Source organism: Rhinoderma darwinii, chromosome 8 (genome assembly GCF_050947455.1).
Source record: "Rhinoderma darwinii isolate aRhiDar2 chromosome 8, aRhiDar2.hap1, whole genome shotgun sequence".
Taxonomy (NCBI): domain Eukaryota; kingdom Metazoa; phylum Chordata; class Amphibia; order Anura; family Rhinodermatidae; genus Rhinoderma; species Rhinoderma darwinii.
This window is the reverse complement of record NC_134694.1, coordinates 3,684,761-3,699,230: the sequence shown is the minus strand read 5'-3', so window position 1 is coordinate 3,699,230 and position 14,470 is coordinate 3,684,761.

Sequence of the window (14,470 nt, the reverse complement as noted above, 5' to 3'; positions counted from 1 at the left end):
AGACATGGACTATGCAAACAAGAGGGATATTTATTACATATATCTATCTATCTATCTATCATCTATCTATCTATCTATCTATCTATCTATCTATCTATCTATCTATCTATCTATCTATCTATCTATCTATCTATCTATCTATCTATCTATCTCATATCTATCTATCTATCTATCTATCTATCTATCTATCTATCTATCTATCTATCTATCTATCTCATATCTATCTATCTATCTCATATCTATCTATCTATCTATCTATCTATCTATCTATCTATCTATCTATCTATCTATCTATCTATCTATCTATCTATCTATCTATGTATCTATCTATCTATCTCATATCTATCTACCGTGTTTCCCCGAAAGTAAGACAGTGTCTTACTTTCTTTTTATCCCCAAAAGCCCCACTATGTCTTACTTTCGGGGTATGTCTTACATTGGCAAAAAAATATTTTTTTTTTTTTTATTTTTTTTTTCACAAACTTTATTTAACTGTTTTACATTTTTTTTTTTTAGTCCCACCAGGGGACTTCACTATGCGATGTGCCGATCGCATATATAATGCTTTGGTATACTTAGTATACCGAAGCATTATTGCCTGTCAGTGTAAAACTGACAGGCAACCTATTAGGTCATGCCTCCGGCATCGCCTAACAGGCAGATGCTGAAGGCAGACCTGGGGTCTTTGTTAGACCCCCGGCTGTCATGGAAACCCGACGGCGACCCGCGATTTGTTTGCGGGGGCGCCGATCGGGTGACAGAGGGAGCTCCCCCCTCTGTCAAACACATTAAATGCCGCTGTCACTATTGACAGCGGCATTTAATGGGTTAAACTGCCGGAATCGGCGCGCGCTTCGATTCCGGCAGTTGCAGCAGGAGCCAGGCTGTGTATAACAGCCGTGCTCCTGCCGCTGATCGCGTGGGTACAGTCTCAGTACCCGCGCTATCACAGGACGGATATATCCGTCCTCCGGCGCGAACTAGCAGCTGCTGAGGACGGATATATCCGTCCTTCGGCGTTAAGTGGGAGTGGAAGTGGGCAGGAGGCGGCAATACCCCCGTGTTTCCCCGAAAGTAAGACATATGTCTTACTTTCGGGGTACGGCTTATATTAGCCGACCCCCCTGAAACCCCCGATACGTCTTACAATCGGGGGTGTCTTACTATCGGGGAAACACGGGTATCTCATATCTATCTATCTATCTATCTATCTATCTATCTATCTATCTATCTATCTATCTATCTATCTATCTATCTCATATCTATCTATCTATCTATCTATCTATCTATCTCATATCTATCTATCTATCTATCTATCTATCTATCTATCTATCTCATATCTATCTATCTCATATCTATCTATCTATCTATCTATCTATCTATCTATCTATCTATCTATCTATCTATCTATCTATCTATCTATCTATCTATCTATCTATCTATCTCATATCTATCTATCTATCTATCTCTTATCTATCTATCTATCTATCTCATATCTATCTATCTATCTCATATCTATCTATCTATCTATCTATCTATCTATCTATCTATCTATCTATCTATCTCATATCTATCTATCTATCTATCTAGCTATCTATCTATCTATCTCATATCTATCTCATATCTATCTATCTCATATCTATCTATCTATCTATCTATCTATCTATCTATCTATCTATCTATCTATCTATCTATCTATCTCATATCTATCTATCTATCTCATATCTATCTATCTATCTATCTATCTATCTATCTATCTATCTATCTATCTATCTATCTATCTATCTATCTATCTCATATCCATCTATCTCATATCTATCTATCTATCTATCTATCTATCTATCTATCTATCTATCTATCTATCTATCTATCTATCTATCTCATATCTATCTATCTATCTATCTATCTATCTATCTCATATCTATCTATCTATCTATCTATCTATCTATCTATCTATCTATCTATCTCATATCTATCTATCTATCTCATATCTATCTATCTATCTATCTATCTATCTATCTATCTATCTATCTATCTATCTATCTATCTATCTCATATCTATCTATCTATCTATCTATCTATCTATCTATCTATCTATCTATCTATCTATCTATCATCTATCTATCTATCTATCATCTATCTATCTATCTATCTATCTATCTATCTATCTATCTATCTATCTATCTATCTATCTATCTCATATCTATCTATCTATCTATCTATCTATCTATCTATCTATCTATCTATCTATCTATCTATCTATCTATCTATCTATCTCATATCTATCTATCTATCTATCTCTTATCTATCTATCTATCTATCTCATATCTATCTATCTATCTCATATCTATCTATCTATCTATCTATCTATCTATCTATCTATCTATCTATCTATCTATCTATCTATCTCATATCTATCTATCTATCTATCTAGCTATCTATCTATCTATCTCATATCTATCTCATATCTATCTATCTCATATCTATCTATCTATCTATCTATCTATCTATCTATCTATCTATCTATCTATCTATCTATCTATCTATCTCATATCTATCTATCTATCTCATATCTATCTATCTATCTATCTATCTATCTATCTATCTATCTATCTATCTATCTATCTATCTATCTATCTATCTATCTATCTATCTATCTATCTATCTATCTATCTCATATCCATCTATCTCATATCTATCTATCTATCTATCTATCTATCTATCTATCTATCTATCTATCTATCTATCTATCTATCTATCTATCTATCTATCTCATATCTATCTATCTATCTATCTATCTATCTATCTCATATCTATCTATCTATCTATCTATCTATCTATCTATCTATCTATCTCATATCTATCTATCTATCTCATATCTATCTATCTATCTATCTATCTATCTATCTATCTATCTATCTATCTCATATCTATCTATCTATCTATCTATCTATCTATCTATCTATCTATCTATCTATCTATCATCTATCTATCTATCTATCATCTATCTATCTATCTATCTATCTATCTATCTATCTATCTATCTATCTATCTATCTATCTATCTATCTCTCATATCTATCTATCTATCTATCTATCTATCTATCTATCTATCTATCTATCTATCTATCTATCTATCTATCTATCTATCTATCTCATATCTATCTATCTATCTCATATCTATCTATCTATCTCATATCTATCTATCTATCTCATATCTATCTATCTATCTATCTCTCTATCTATCTATCTATCTATCTATCTATCTATCTATCTATCTATCTATCTATCTATCTATCTATCTATCTATCTATCTCATATCTATCTATCTATCTATCTATCTATCTATCTATCTATCTATCTATCTATCTATCTATCTATCTATCTATCTATCTATCATCTCCTTATGTCATGTATATACAGCAGAGAATGACTGGCATTGAGATGTATTGGGTGTTCTGTCTCCCCCTGTGATGCGGAGTCCGGCCCGTCCACCATCCGGGAAGCTGCAGTCAGAAGCTTCTATTGTTCCGTGCAGTAAATGCGGTTTTAGTGATTAGATTCCCCGCACTTTCCTTTGAACTTTGCTAGAAAGTCTCTTATATCCTCGCTGAATGAAGGATGATGGGGCTTCTCCTCTCCCCCCCCCCCCCCCCTCACATCTGCTTGGAGAAATTCACACCCCAGGGCAAAAATCTGTAAACCCAGCAATTCATTAAAAAGATATTAGTGGCGGAGAAAAGCTGCAGGAGGAACATATTGATCCAAATTCCGGGGCCGATTCCCAAATATCACAGGAAATATCCATTTTTTAGTTCAATTAGAGGGACTTTCCTACAAAATCAGCAAAGATTCCCAGTCATTTTGAGATTTTTTGGGTTTATGACCAGTATGGCCACCGTTATAGGTCCCCCGGAGCTCGTCATCCACCTTTCCAAGACTTCTGAATGGCGAGTCTGACTGTTTTATTGCAGTATTAGGGACAATGGGAATTTAATTGTATCAGAAAGTTAAGTGACATCCCCGGCGGGCACACAGGTTGTCACCCAGCTTTCCCGGAACCAGATATCACTAACAAATGGCTTAATGTTTAAAGTGTCATCAGCAGTTGGTGTCCGGCAAAGTGTCCCATCAGCCGCGTTGGCACAGCGGACCGGACGAGGGGAAGCGAGATGAGATTTTTGGTCAGTGACCGTATAGGGCGCCATCTCCAAATCCTAATTTAAGGAGAAGCAGTCACCCCTCCTGATATGTCTGTATTAGTAAACACTTGTATTACCCCATGAAATAACAATGCTACAGCAACTTTTGGCATGGTGCCATTCCTCTGTTATGCCTCCTGGAAATTCATAGATAAATTAAAAACTGGTGGTTACCATTCCCCTGGTTAGAGGGGGGTGTTCCTACACAGTCTCCTCTGTCTGCACTGATTGGACAGTGTGAGAATGTCTAGGGACATGCCCCCCAACTGGTAACACCCAGCTGTTAATTTATTCATAGATTTCCAGGAGGAATAACAGAGGATCAGTATAATACAAGTATTTACCAAAATAGACATATCAGGAGAGGCGACAGGTCCTCTTTAAACTAGAACATATAGAAATGGCGCCCCATAAAGTTACTGATCATAAATGGCGTCTCGCTCCCACTTCTGAACCCTCTCGTTCCGTCCGCAGTGCTGACAGAGAACTGACACTTTGTCGGACACTTTGCCCCTTCAATCTGGTTACTTATAGGATTCCCTGAGTTGCACCCACTAAACAGCCCCAATAAATTCTGCCCTCTATGCAAATCTGGCATCCCTCAGTTGTTCCTATTGGTCAGTCAGAAACAGGAAGTGCCTTGAACAAATTTGATAGTGTCATGTGATCCAATTTGAGAGATCCTGATTGACTGAAATTGTTTATTAAAGGGGCAGTAACGTATTGTGCCACAACACCATCAACATTTTTGATGAATTTTTTAGTGGATGCAGAGTCCCCGCAGCTAAGACAAGTCTTAAAGACGCCTAAAATAAAATAGAGGGGAGTGGTCTATTTAGGCGACAGGTTCCCTTTAAATTTTGGGATATTTTCATCATTTCGTTTACAGGCGACACAATAAACTGTTTACCCCACTGAGCATCGGTTCATTACCACAAAGGATGGAAGGTGATTTCATGGAGGGTGATGGGGGGGGGGCACCTTTTATAATGTGAAAAAAAAGAGACCCCATGACGGACAAAGAGATCTGCAAATGTTTTCAATGGGTTTAGTCGATGAGGAGGGCATTAAGCGGCGTTTGCATTGAAGGCTGAGTGTCGCGCTGAAGGCCGGGCCTGAATTTAATGGGAACTCGCAAATTTATTTGTTGGGAATCAAATTTAATTAGCTTAGTACAACCCTTCAGAGACAAAGGCGCCTCAATCTGGAGCCAATCTAAAGCTCGTTCTAAACCACGGCCCCCGCAAAAGTCAAAAGAAGCCGGCAAGAGAAAAGGGTGAAACTTGAAAAGAGGCTGGAGGGTCCGCGGGAGGGGTCTGCAGGTGACTGGCACGCGTGGAAACAAGGGGCCCGCTCTGCTACAAAGCTCAATTCAAAAGAGAGTGGAAACAAATGGGGTTTTCCTCAGGTTTTGCCTCTTTAAAGCTCCGGAAAGACAAAAGATTCAAGAGGCTTAAAAAGGAGAATCTCCCGGCGACAGAGCGAGCGGGGGCCGCCAAGAAAGCGTCGGAGCAGCGGGGCCACCATTGGTTATGGGAATGCTCCCAAATGGCACCTGAAGTAGCGTTTGTGCGGATCTACCTAGTGAAACGCCTCCGGTCCCCCGGCCACTAGTGAATGGGGACAGGCTGGGGCTCCGGGTAATGGGTTACAGCCTCTTTGTGTTATGAGAAATAAGGGTGGGGGGTCCCTCAATATACAGGTGCTAATTACCGGCCTGACAGCTGCCCGACATGGCTGTTGTTAATTCAGGTGGTCTCCCCTCTACTTCAAGGATCTGGATGTATCATAGACATACTGAGGGGGGTGGCAAACTGGGCAATTGTCCGGGGCCCACATTTCCAGGGGGCAGAGGAGCAAACTTCAGTGTATGGTGGTATTATTTGCTTTATTTGGGCACTATATGGCAGCATTATGGGCTGTAGTACTTGCATACTGTATATTATTTGGGCACTACATGGTGGTATTTTATGGGCTCTCCATTGCAGTATATCTTGCCACTATTTGGTGGTGATAGGTGGGCTCTTTAAGTCAGAATTATTTGGATCTTGCATATTATCTGGGCACTACAGGGCAGTATTATGTACTAAAACCAGCCAATGACTGCCCATACGCCTTTTAACGGCAGTCAAAGGTACTTATGCCACGGCGCTGTCATAAGCGCGGCACAGGCACGTGCCCTAACAGCCGGGATCGGAGTTACCTCCGATCCTGGCCGTTTAACACCTTAGATGGTGTGGTCAATAGCGGCTTCAGAATCTAATTGGTTTCAGGGAGGGGTTCCCTCTGTCACCCAATCGGAACCCTTGCAACGTGATCGCAGGGTGCTGATGGTTTCTATGGCAGTCAGGGGGCATAACAAAGGCTTGCCAGCAGGTGTTTGCCTGCCAGAGGCAGGGCCGGGACTGCCTGTCAGTTTTATACTGCCAGCATAATACACTGCAATACAGAAGCATTGCGGTGTATTATAAAAGCGATCAAACGATCACAGAGTCCCCTAATAAAAAAACAAATAAAATACAATAAAAAAGTTTATGATAAAAAAATCCCATATTTTCTCCCTACAAAATGGATTTTTTAGCGAAAAATTAAAAAAAATTAAAAAGTTACACATAATTGGTAAAGCCGCATCCGCAACGACCCGAACTATAAAACGATTGATGCCAGAATTGATGTTTTCTGTTCATCCTCAAAACTCAATAAAAAGCGTTCAAAAAGTTGTAAGTACCCGAAAATAGTACCAATAAAAAATACAAGTCGTTCCGCAAAAAAAAAGCCGCCGTACAGCTGCAAAACGGGAAAATAAAAAGCGGACGGCTCTCTGAATATGGCAACAAAAATAGAAATATTTTGGTAAATAAGTGTTTTTATTGTGCAAGATTTATAAAACATAAAAAAAAGTTAGAAATTGAGTAACTCCTTTATTTTGCGGGTCGTTACGATTACGTTTTGTTATTTATACCACGCGGTAATCTAAAACGCAAAAAAGTACGGTCAAATTGTTGTTTTTTTTCTTCCATAACTTACAAAAAATGTTAATAAAAGTTTTTCAATAAATTACATGAACCCCAAAATGCTGCCATTAAAAAATACAAGCCCTCACATGGCATGACCAAGACAAAAGGGACCAGTTCCTAAAGGGGCCATAATAAACTGATCACTAAAGGGTTAAAGGAGTATAATTTGGATACTGCATATTATTTTGGGCACCATATGGTAGTTTTATTTGGGCTTTTTAAGGGAGTATTATTTTTACACTGCATATTATTTTGAGCACCATCTGGCAGTATTATGTGCAATTCAATTATAAGGGAGGGCCCTACGTTTCTTTTTTTACCCAGACCCCCAATTTCTATAATAACAGCACTGGACACTCTGACGTGTGACTTAGAAGGGATCTCCACCCACTGCATAGATTTGGCTTCCTGCTTCATCAGCTCCCACTCACTCTATCTGTGCAGCCATTTTATACTCTGATCTGGCGATCATGAGATCTTCCAATCAACAATCATACCATTTCGTCAATGAAGGGTGACAACCATTGACTTTCTCATGGAGATGAATAGCAGGTAGTCACAGCCACGACCATTGGTGCTAGCTTGCATTACAATAATAAGTCCTTTCGATATGGGTGCCCATGTTTTGTAAAAAGTGGACAATTCCTTTAAGAGATACTTCAGTTTATTAACCATTTGATGGACTGATGTAATTTAGCTGTTGGATACAATGTAACCTCCTCTGGCCAGTAGATTCTGCTTTTACTCTGGATGGGACCTTCACACTTTCTCTTCCTTTAGGACTTATCTACAAAGGGTTTACCCCCCCGTGGTTATCATATCAGGGCAGGTATCGGCCTATAGGGTCCAGCCAATTACTCCTGGACACCTGAGGCCTCAAACAAGAAACTCTCCAGAGTCAGGGGCCGAGGTTTACAGAAGTAAAGACCTCGGGGCCGGGGCATTATCTCCAGTAATCTCCACTTCTACCTCTCCTGTCCTCTCGTTCCCCTGGGACCACACTACACTTAATTGAATCTAATGATCGCTAAGCTTTTCCATCACTGAAATGACTCCGAAGATGGCGGGAGAAGACTCCAAGGTGTAAATGTATGGATTAGAGGAGACGTAGGGTATTAAAGATCACTGAGCAGGATCAACTCAAGAGGAAAAGACTTCTCAGCAAAGAACGGAAACAATGTATCCCACACATGATAGATATCAAGAGATATATATATATATATACATACAAAGAGAGAGAGAGAGATAGAGATATATATATATAGAGAGAGAGAGATATACACCGTGTTCCACATTATTAAGCAGGCCACAGGTTTCAGGCAATATGGGAAAGAAAAAGGATCTCTCTGCTGCCGAAAAGCGTGAAATAGTGCAATACCTTGGACAAGGAATGAAAACATTGGATATTTCAAGAAAACGTAAGCGTGATCATCAGACTGTGAAAAGATTTGTGGCTGATTCAGAGCACAGACGGGTTCGTTCAGATAAAGGCATAATGAGGAAGGTTTCTGCCAGACAAATTAATAGGATTAGGAGAGCAGCTGCTAAAATGCCATTGCAAACAGGTATTTGAAGCCGCAGGTGCCTCTGGAGTCCCGCGAACCTCAAGGTGTAGGATCCTCCAGAGGTTTGCAAGTGTGCATAAAGCTATTATTCGGCCACCCCTAAACAATGCTCACAAGCAGAAACGGTTGCAGTGGGCTCAGAAATACATGAAGACTAATTTTAAAAACGTGTTGTTTACTGATGAGTGCCGTGCAACCCTGGATGGTCCAGATGGATGGAGTAGTGGATGGTTGGTGAATGGCCACCATGTCCCAACAAGGCTGCAACGTCAGCAAGGAGGTGGCAGAGTCATGTTTTGGGCTGGAATCATGGGGAGAGAGCTGGTAGGCCCCTTTAGAGTCCCTGACGGTGTGAAAATGACCTCTGCAAAGTACGTAGAGTTTATGACTGACCACTTTCTTCCGTGGTACAAAAAGAAAAACAGTGCCTTCCGTAGCAAAATTATCTTCATGCATGACAATGCACCATCTCATGCTGCAAAGAATACCTCTGTGTCATTGGCTGCTAGGGGCATAAAAGGAGAGAAAGTCATGGTGTGGCCCCCATGTTCTCCTATGTGGTCCTATGTAACATGTAGGGGGACCTGTTAAGTTTTTTTGATTGAAAGAGCTTTTGATGTCTGTAAATATGACCTCCCGATGCTGCAAATTCAACAAATGACCATTTTAGTCTCTTTACAACTTTTACAATGTTCTGATCTCTGTTGTGAATAATAATGTGAAACAAAAAAATCTGTCATCATTGGGAGATTTGTTCAATAAAATTTGCATTATCCTCCAGCGGTTGATGCTGGAAGATTATACTGACCGTCATTGCATCGACTATTTAGGAAAATCAACCAAAAATAACATAGATAGATAGATAGATAGATAGATAGATAGATAGATAGATAGATAGATATGAGATAGATATGAGATAGATAGATAGATAGATAGATAGATAGATAGATAGATAGATAGATAGATAGATAGATAGATAGATAGATAGATAGATAGATAGATAGATAGATAGATATCCGGGCGCCACAGACAGACCTACAAGCCCAGGGAGAGCCGACTGTGCCAACAGTGCGACCAGGAGGCCGTGGAGGATGAGGCCCACTTCCTGCTACACTGCTCCAAATACTCAGCAGTAAGGGACACTCACTTCAGGAGACTCTCTGATCTCTTACCGGACTTCAGCTCCATGGAAGAGGAAGAGAAACTCTACATCCTGCTGGGTGAAGAGGAAACCACAGTGGGCACAGCGGCACAATATGTCACTGCATGCCATAAACTGAGAGAGACATGATATGCCATGGACTTGTATAACCCCGACCCTAGATATGTCCCTATCCCCAAGCCCTCAGTCCCTATCCCTCATTCCCTTACTTCTTACTTGCTTTGGCAATGCTAATATGTATTTGGTCCTGCCAATAAAGCTTCTTTGAATTTGAATTGAATTGAATTGAATTGATAGATAGATAGATAGATAGATAGATAGATAGATAGATAGATAGATAGATATGAGATAGATAGATAGGAGATAGATAGATAGGAGATAGATAGATAGGAGATAGATAGATAGATAGATAGATAGATAGATAGATAGATAGATAGATAGATAGATAGATAGATAGATAGATAGATAGATAGATAGATAGATAGATATGAGATAGATAGATAGATAGATAGATAGATAGATAGATAGATAGATAGATAGATAGATAGATAGATAGATAGATAGATAGATAGATAGATAGATAGATAGATATGAGATAGATAGATAGATAGATAGATAGATAGATAGATAGATATGAGATAGATAGATATGAGATAGATAGATAGATAGATAGATAGATAGATAGATAGATAGATAGATAGATAGATAGATAGATAGATAGATAGATAGATAGATATGAGATAGATAGATAGATAGATAGATAGATAGATAGATAGATAGATAGATAGATAGATAGATAGATAGAAGTAACAGAGAGAACCTCAGACATAAGGTGTAAAAAATCCAGCGGCCTAGACAGAATCTCACCAGAAATGATAAAACACAGCCCGCCAGAAATACAGGCCGCAATAGTCAAACTATTTAATATAGTGCTGAGTGCCGGCTACTTCCCGCAAATCTGGAACCAAGGCCTTATAACACCAATCCACAAGAGTGGGGACAGGTACGACCCGGCCAACTACCGAGGGATATGTGTCAGCAGCAACCTGGGGAAACTGTTCAGCAGCATCCTGAATAAGAGAATCCTCAGCTTCCTCACCCAGCACAATGTCCTCCACCAAAGCCAAGCTGGGTTCATGCCAAACCACCGCACCACTGACCACATCTACACCCTGCGCAGCCTCATCAAGAGCCACGTCCACAATACAAAGCATGGGAAGATTTACGCCTGTTTTGTGGACTTTAAGAAGGCCTTTGACTCAGTGTGGCACCCGGGCCTATTCCTGAAACTGCTGGAGAGCGGAATAGGAGGTAAAACCTATGACGTCATCAGAAGCTCCTACACAGAGAACAGATGCAGCGTGAAGGTGAACGGGAGAAGAACGGCTGATTTCCAGCAGAGCCGAGGAGTCCGACAAGGCTGCAGCCTCAGTCCAACGCTCTTCAACATCTACATCAATGAACTGGCCACAGCTCTGGAATCCTCCTCAGCACCAGGTCTCGCCCTCCATGACACCCAGGTGAAATTCCTGCTGTATGCAGATGACCTTCTGTTACTATCACCAACCGAGAAAGGTCTCCAAGACAACCTGCAAATCCTAGAAAAATTCAGCTCCACGTGGGCACTACCCATCAATGCCAAGAAAACCAACATCATGGTGTTCCAGAAGAGAAACTCAAAATCCCCCAGGCACCCGACCTTCACACTAAATAACGCCACAATCACAGCGACCGACAGGTACACTTACCTGGGCCTAGAAATCAACCAATCAGGAAGCTTTAAACAAGCCATAGAGATTCTGAAAGACAAGGCGTGCAAAACCTTCTATGCCATCAGACGAAAACTCTATCATCTCAAACCACCAGTGACGGTCTGGCTGAAAATCTTTGACTCCATCATCTCCCCAATCCTCCTGTATGCCAGTGAAGTCTGGGGTCCGGACACATACCCAGACTTGTCAAGGTGGGATTCCAGCCCAACAGAAATCTTCCACCTAGAATTCTGCAAACACCTTCTCCAAGTCCATCGGAGCACCTCAAATAGTGCCTGTCGGGCAGAACTGGGCAGATTCCCACTACACCTCACAATCCAGAAGAGGGCGCTATCATTCTGGGCCCATCTACACAGCAGCAGGCAAAGTTCCTATCACCATAAAGCCCTGTTACACCAAGGGGTCCCAGGTAAACCAGGCCCCCCAGAACATCTCACCCTGACCCGGCCTGAAGAAAATGTCACTCAGCGCGGCCTCACAAAAGCCGAAATCAAGAAGACAATAAACAAAGGCCAAGAGGAATATATCAGTGACTGGAGGAACGACATAAAGACATCCCAGAAACTGACAATATACCGGAGTCTACAGCGGGAATATAAACTGGCGCCATATCTGGAGAAACTGCCAAACCCCAGAGACAGACAGATCCTGAGCCGCTACAGACTGAGCGCCCACAACCTGCTCATCGAATCCGGGCGCCACAGACAGACCTACAAGCCCAGGGAGAGCCGACTGTGCCAACAGTGCGACCAGGAGGCCGTGGAGGATGAGGCCCACTTCCTGCTACACTGCTCCAAATACTCAGCAGTGAGGGACACTCACTTCAGGAGACTCTCTGATCTCTTACCGGACTTCAGCTCCATGGAAGAGCAAGAGAAACTCTACATCCTGCTGGGTGAAGAGGAAACCACAGTGGGCACAGCGGCACAATATGTCACTGCATGCCATAAACTGAGAGAGACATGATATGCCATGGACTTGTATAACCCCAACCCTAGATATGTCCCTATCCCCCAATCCCTCAGTCCCTATCCCTCATTCCCTTACTTCTTACTTGCTTTGGCAATGCTAATATGTATTTGGTCCTGCCAATAAAGCTTCTTTGAATTGAATTGAATTGATAGATAGATAGATAGATATGAGATAGATAGATAGATAGATAGATAGATAGATAGATAGATAGATAGATAGATAGATATGAGATAGATAGATAGATAGATAGATAGATAGATAGATAGATAGATAGATAGATAGATAGATAGATAGATAGATATGAGATAGATAGATATGAGATAGATAGATAGATAGATAGATAGATAGATAGATAGATAGATAGATAGATAGATAGATAGATAGATAGATATGAGATAGATAGATAGATAGATAGATAGATAGATAGATAGATAGATAGATAGATAGATATGAGATAGATAGATAGATAGATAGATAGATAGATAGATAGATAGATATGAGATAGATAGATAGATATGAGATAGATAGATAGAACGGCTGATTTCCAGCAGAGCCGAGGAGTCAGACAAGGCTGCAGCCTCAGTCCAACGCTCTTCAACATCTACATCAATGAACTGGCCACAGCTCTGGAATCCTCCTCAGCACCAGGTCTCGCCCTCCATGACACCCAGGTGAAATTCCTGCTGTATGCAGATGACCTTCTGTTACTATCACCAACCGAGAAAGGTCTCCAAGACAACCTGCAAATCCTAGAAAAATTCAGCTCCACGTGGGCACTACCCATCAATGCCAAGAAAACCAACATCATGGTGTTCCAGAAGAGAAACTCAAAATCCCCCAGGCACCCGACCTTCACACTAAATAACGCCACAATCACAGCGACCGACAGGTACACTTACCTGGGCCTAGAAATCAACCAATCAGGAAGCTTTAAACAAGCCATAGAGATTCTGAAAGACAAGGCGTGCAAAACCTTCTATGCCATCAGAAGAAAACTCTATCATCTCAAACCACCAGTGACGGTCTGGCTGAAAATCTTTGACTCCATCATCTCCCCAATCCTCCTGTATGCCAGTGAAGTCTGGGGTCCGGACACATACCCAGACTGGTCAAGGTGGGATTCCAGCCCAACAGAAATCTTCCACCTAGAATTCTGCAAACACCTTCTCCAAGTCCATCGGAGCACCTCAAATAGTGCCTGTCGGGCAGAACTGGGCAGATTCCCACTACACCTCACAATCCAGAAGAGGGCGCTATCATTCTGGGCCCATCTACACAGCAGCAGGCAAAGTTCCTATCACCATAAAGCCCTGTTACACCAAGGGGTCCCAGGTAAACCAGGCCCCCCAGAACATCTCACCCTGACCCGGCCTGAAGAAAATGTCACCCAGCGCGGCCTCACAAAAGCCGAAATCAAGAAGACAATAAACAAAGGCCAAGAGGAATATATCAGTGACTGGAGGAACGACATAAAGACATCCCAGAAACTGACAATATACCGGAGTCTACAGCGGGAATATAAACTGGCGCCATATCTGGAGAAACTGCCAAACCCCAGAGACAGACAGATCCTGAGCCGCTACAGACTGAGCGCCCACAACCTGCTCATCGAATCCGGGCGCCACAGACAGACCTACAAGCCCAGGGAGAGCCGACTGTGCCAACAGTGCGACCAGGAGGCCGTGGAGGATGAGGCCCACTTCCTGCTACACTGCTCCAAATACTCAGCAGTGAGGGACACTCACTTCAGGAGACTCTCTGATCTCTTACCGGACTTCAGC